This window comes from Nuphar pumila, chromosome 13 (genome assembly GCF_984573655.1).
Source record: "Nuphar pumila chromosome 13, dmNupPumi1.hap1.1, whole genome shotgun sequence".
Taxonomy (NCBI): Eukaryota; Viridiplantae; Streptophyta; class Magnoliopsida; order Nymphaeales; family Nymphaeaceae; genus Nuphar; species Nuphar pumila.
The window spans coordinates 26,084,175-26,090,849 of record NC_143261.1 but is presented as its reverse complement, the minus strand read 5'-3'; the positions used below and the strand labels follow the sequence as shown (position 1 = coordinate 26,090,849).

The following is a 6,675-nucleotide window of genomic DNA, read 5'->3' as shown; positions in this document are numbered from 1 at the left end:
AACCTGACCCGTTTATTAAATGGGTTAACTGTGTCGTGTTGGGTTACCCATTTAATAAATGGGTCGTGTTCGTGTTTGCCACATCCGACCCGTTTAATAAACGGGTCATGTTTGTGTTGAGGTATTCTGACCCGCCGACCCGACCTGATTGCCACCCCTACCTGTATTGGCTCTACATAGATTCCACATGTCTCAATGGTTATAACTCATAAAAATGCACCAAATGCAATACATACATGATCTAACATTCATGCTCATGAACAAGAAAATAAACAAACACGTCCAAAGAAAACTATGAAAGAACAAAAAATCTAATCCTAAAAATATAACATACAAACACTGTGCTCTGCCTCACTCATCAACGAGGTCAATGACCTCAATCTCCTGACTAACTATGGCATCTGAAATGTAGGGCTTCAGTCGTTGCCCATTGACCTTGAACATATTGCCCATTCGTGGGTCCAAAATCCCAATAGCACCATAGAGAAAAACTCTCTGGACTATGAACTTTCCATCTAGACTTCAGCTTCCCTGGAAAGAGGTGGAGTTACGAATTATAAAGCCAAACCTTTTGGTCAGGCTTGAACTATTTTCGCACAATGTGTTTGTCATAAAAATGCTTGGTTCGAGCCTTGTAGATTTTGCCGCTCATATACGCACCATTTTGCAACTCCTCGAGCTCACTCATCTGCAATCTCCTCTCCGCACCAGCTTGGGCCATATCAAAATTAAACTTTTTGATTGCCCAATACACCCTATGCTCCAACTCAACAAGGAGATGACATGGCTTCCCAAAAACCAATCGGTAAGGGAACATGCCAATCAGAGTCTTGAAAGCAGTCCGATATGCCTATAATGCATCGTCAAGGTGTTGGGATTAGTCCATTCAGTCTGGCCAAACTGTCTTTTCAAGAATCCGCTTGATCTCCCTATTTGAGACATCGATTTGGCCACTCGTCTGTGGATGGTATGGTGTGGTAATATAATGGTGCACAGAATACTTTTTAAGTAAGGAAGCCACTTGCACATTCCTGAAGTGCATGCCTCCATCACTAATCATCACTCTTGGGACACCAAACATACTAAAGATATTATGCTTGATAAATCGAAGCACCTCCTTATGATCATTGCTCCAGGTGGCCACGACCTCGACCCACTTGGACACATAATCGATCGCCACTAAAATGTAAAGAAAACTGAATGATGGCGGGAAGGGACCCATAAAGTCGATGCCCCAAACATCAAAAATCTCTATGACAAGAATGAGAATAAGGGGCATCATATCATGCTTAGAAATACTCCCTGTCTGTTGACAGCGTAAGCATCTCCTACAAAAATTATGAGCATCTCGATGCAGTGTCGGCCACCAAAATCTAGATTAGAGGACCTTCGCAGCGGTCTTTCGACTGAAAAAGTGGCCTCCATAGGCTAGGAAATGACAAAAAGATAGAATAAAATCATACTCCTCCTCAGAGATGCACCGTTGAATCACCTGATCAGGACATAATCGAAACAACTCTGGATCCTTCCAGAAATAATGTTTCACCTGCGCCATAAAATGATCTCACTCATTTTTGTTCCAATACGCAGGGAACTAACTGGTCACCAGATAGTTGATGATGTCTGCAAACCAGGGCAAACACTTGATATGAAGAAGTTGTTCATCTGAGAATGAATCATCAATTTGTCCCTGATTAGTGGATGTCTCCATTGTCAGTCTAGACAGATGGTTAGCTACAAGGTTCTCACATTCACTTTTATCTCAAATTTCGAGATCAAATTCTTATAGCAAGAAGATCCAACGAATGAGTCGTGGCTTGGCATCCTTTTTACTCATCAAGTACTGCAAGGCGGCATGATCTGAGTAAACAATGACCTTGGAGCCCAATAAATATAAATGAAACTTCTCAAGGGTAAATACTACAGCTAGCAGTTCCTTCTCAATGACCGTATAGTTCATCTGAGCATCAGAGAGGGTCCTGTTAGCGTAATAAATGACATTGGACTTTCGTTCAATTTTCTGGCCAAGAATGACTCCAACCGCGTAATTGGAAGCATCACACATGATCTCAAACGACACTGACCAATCAGAGGAACGAAGGATGGGAGTTGTGGTCAGGGCCTCCTTCAAAGATAGAAATGCCTTCAAACAGGCACCATCAAAACAGAACGACTGATCTTTAGAGAGCAGGTTGCATAATGGTTTAGAAATCTTGCTAAAATCTTTAATAAACCACCGATAAAAACCTGCATGCTCTAAGAATGAACATACCTATCATACAAAGGTTGGTGAAGATAATTTGACAATCGACTCCACTTTGGCCTTATCGACCTCAATCTCTTTCTTAGACACAATATGTTCAAGAACAATCTCCTACAGTACTATAAAATAGCTCTTCTCCCAGCTGAGCACAAGATTTGTCTTCATACGATGCTTCATCACTCTCGATAACTTTTAAAGACAATCATCAAATGAAGAGCCTTAAACCGAAAAGTCATCCATGAAAATCTCAAGGATGTCATCTACCATATGAGAAAAAATTGCCATCATGCACCGCTGAAATGTTGTCGGGGCATTAAAGAGCCCTAACGACATTCTCCTAAATACAAAGGTGTCATATGGATAGGTGAACATCATCTTCTTCTGGTCCTCGGGGTGAACGACCACCTGATTGTATCCTGAATACCCATCCAGGAAACAAAAACAATGTTGACCGACAAGTTTCTCTAAAATATGATCGATGAATGACAACAGGAAGTAATCCTTCCGTGTTGCACTGTTCAACTTCCTATAGTCAATGCACACTCGCCACCCTGTGGTAGTCCTCATGGGGACGTGTTCTTCTTTCTCATTGACCGTAACGGTGAGCCCATACTTTTTTGGAATAACTTGGGTGGGGCTCACCCACTGACTATCGGAGATGGGATAGATGATTCCTGCGTCCAACCACTTAACTACTTTCTTCTTCACCACCTTCTTTATATGAAGATTTGACCTCCTTTGCATTTCTCTTGAGGGATTGGCACCCTCATCCATGATAATTCGATGCATGCAAAAGGAGGAGTCTATCTCTTTCAGATGAGCCATCAACCAACCAATCGCCTTCTTTATGCTCATGCAAGACCTGCAGACGCTTACACTCCTGAGTGTCAGTCAGGTATGAGAAAATGATAACGAGGTGAGTCTGATCCTTGCCTAAAAAAGCATACTTAAGTGAAGCTGGTAAGGGCTTTAACTTAAGTTTGGGTAGACTCTCAATGGAAGGTCGGGCAGGCTGTTCTGCCAACTCAGAGAGTGGGTTGAAGTACCAGGTCCATATCAGCTCACTGGATCGTCTATCAATCAATCCAAGGCTCTCTTCCTCTAGTGATTCATCAACCTCCTCCTGAGGTGGATCACTCAATATCCAAACATGCTCTGCTTCTACGAGTCCTGAATGAGATCGATCTCAAAAGAAGCCTCATCGCCTGCAGAGCTCATCACGACATGAAAAATATTCAACTTCATCTTTCTGTTGTCAAATGAAGCATCCATTATGCCTATGCGGTAATTGATGCATGCATTGGCGGTGGCCAGGAAGGAGCGACATAAAATGATGAGGGTCTGCCTCATATCATCCACTCCCTCCATATCCAAGATGATAAAGTCAACAAAAAAATAGAAGTCTTCCACCTTGACTAGAACATCTTCAAGAATCTCTCGCGACACCTTGATCAATCTGTCTACCAACTACAAAGTCATAGGTGTCGGCTTCATCTCCTTTAGTCTGAACTTGTCATAGAAAAAACTTGACAAGATATTCACACTTGCCCCAAGGTCAAGCAAGGCACGCTCAACAGTGATGTCGCCTATGACACACAAAATAATGGGAGTCCCTGGGTCCTTGAGCTTTGGTGGGGTTTGGTATTGTAACACCGTACTCACTTGCTCAGTTAGATAAATCTTCTTCGGCACATGGGACCTCAACTTCCTCTTCTGCATACAAAGCTCTTTTAGAAACTTTGCGTGTGCAGGAACTTGCTGGATGACATCAAGCAAGGAAAGGTTTATCTGAACGTGCTTGAATATCTCAAGCATCTCTTGCATGTTCACTCCTTGCTTGTCGAACGACTTCGGCCTCTCCAATGCCTCAGAAAAGGGGGCTTTAGGGATATATGACTTGAAAGGCTCAGATGGAGAAGCCTTCTCGCTTTCCTGAGGTATGACAATAGAGACTGACTGCTTTTCACTAGGTTTCTCGCTTAATCCTGCAACCTCTCTCTTTCTATATTGCTTTTCGCTCTTATGGGTTATAACCGCTTGAGCTTACTCTTGATGGGCATCTGTCATGTGCAGGCCATGCATTGGCTCCTTACCCCTAGGGTTAACCAATGGCTGGCTAGGTAACGCCCCTTCGCTTCTCCTGCTAAGTGCCTCGGCGAGTTGTCCCATCTGCGTCTCAAGTTTTGCAATGGACTATGTATGAGAACTCAAGTTCACTTTGAAGTTCGAGAAGGCCTGCAACATCTTATCCTCGAAGGACTAGTTAGAAGCAGGCTCCTAGGACGAAGGCTGACTATAGGAAGGCTAGGCTGGGGGGTAGCTAGATCTCTGAAAACCAGGTGTATAACCGCCTTGCCTAGGTTGGTTCTGGGAAGAGATGGGAGGTTGCGTTTGTTGATTTTTCCACAAGAAATTTGGATGGTTACGCCAACCTGAATTATAGGTGTTGAAAAATGAGTTGGGTGCGGGCTTGGCGAAACCTTTCGCTATCCAACCTTGTTCCTGAACAAACTCAGGGTACTATGGTGCTGCAGGATAGTCAAAGACATGGTGTGCTGGGCTAGCACATAGCGCACACACTTGCATGGCTGGGGAGAGATTCAACAATAACTGATCCAATTTCTGAGTCAGCAGGTCGACCTTGTTATATAATTCAAGGTTTGTTCCTAATTTGAAGATACCAGCCTTCTTGGCTCCAACAGGGGCAGATGTAGCCCTCTCAGATCGTGAGGCTGAAGCTTGGTGCATTGAATTCTTACTCAGGGTCTCAAACAGGGCCCACGCCTCATCCTTACTTTTCAGCATGAAAGTGCTCCCACAGGCTGCATCAACCATCTGACGATTCTTCTCGGTCATCCCATCATAAAAGTACTGCACCAGTTGCCAACAGGGCACTTGGTGGTGATGACACTTTCAAAGAAGATCTTTCATCCTCTCCCACGTCTCATGAAACATTTCTTCCTCAATTTGTGAAAAGCTGGTAATGACTTTTCGATATTGGTTTGTCTTACCAATCAGGAAGTATTTCTTGAAGAACTCTCTTTGCATGTGTTCCCAAGTGGTAATCTGAACTGTATCAAGAGCCTTCAGCCAGTGCTTGGATTTGTCTTTGAGGGAGAAAGAAAACAATGTCAACCTCAATGTGGCATCCCTGAAATTATTGATCTGTACCATAGAGCAGATCTTGAGGAACTCATCGAGATGGCGGTAGGGGTCTTCGTTGCTAAGGCCGTAAAAGGATGGTAACATTTAAATTTTGATGGCCTTTATCTCAAATTGGTTCGCTCCTACCATGGGTTTAGTGATGCAGGAGCTAGGAGTATATTCATTGAAAATAAAATACTCCCTCAGGGGATGGGTCAACTGCAGATCTTCAGCCATGGGGCTGGATCGACGGTTTCTCCTGATAATAGACTCGAGGTCCTTAAATGGCTCAACCAGTTCAGGGTCAAGCGAGCGTCACCTTTTCATACACTTCTGAGTAGACTGGTGTATCAACAGTCCTATTGGTTGGTTTTCTACCTAACTAGCACACTAATGTGATCAAACCACACCACAAAAGCAGGCAAAAATAAAATAAAGAAAGCATGAAAAGAAGAAATAAACAACTACACACTTGTAACCAACAAATACTTTTGCAAAAAACAAACTATGAGCACGGTACCAATCGTGCACAGTCACCTCCTAGGGGTAGCCTAATAGGTAGGCCGTGTAGGAAAAGTAAGATGGTCTCTAGGTTTACAAGCACGTGGTTCTACAATCCTAAATAAAGAAAGCAAAGTAACAGTCCTAATTAATCAATAGAAAAATAAACTAACAATCCTAAATAACTGTAAAAAAGAAACTATCAACCCTAAATAACGCAAACTAGGCAACAAAATGGGTACTCAGTTCTTAATTCGTCGTTCCCCAACAACGGCACCAAAAATTTGATGCATCTTTTTTAATAGAGTATTTTTAAGATATATTTTCAGTAAAAATGTTTATGCAAACCATGCATCAAATCATAAAAACTGGTTCACACCAGTGGTGAAGTCCAGATCAAACTCAAGGAACGGGATAAGTACTTTTGTATCCCATACAGAACTACTTTTGTTGCCTTAAAAATAAAAAATAATTAATTAACTAAGTAAATAAAAGAGTGTTGCCCTCTGCGGAGGACTTACAAAAAAAATAATTAATAGTTTTATTACAGACCCAAATTAATAATAACTTAAAATCCTAATCTAAAATAAAGATAAAAAGTCTTCAGTGCATGAGCTTCTTGTTTCTTGATTGTCTTTTTTGGTTTTCTTATTCTTGAAGGTTCCCTGAGGGGCTTTGAGGGGCCTGAAGGGCCTTTTGAGGGGACTTTAGAGGGCTCTTCAAGGGCTCATTTTGGGGCTCACCGTACGCCTGCACACTCTCCTATA

General features: G+C 42.5%; 1 pseudogene; it reads right to left on the bottom strand.

Annotated features, from left to right (window-relative positions):
* Positions 1–351: 351 nt before the first annotated feature.
* Positions 352–5,119, bottom strand: LOC149818150 (uncharacterized; annotated as a pseudogene).
* Positions 5,120–6,675: the final 1,556 nt, after the last annotated feature.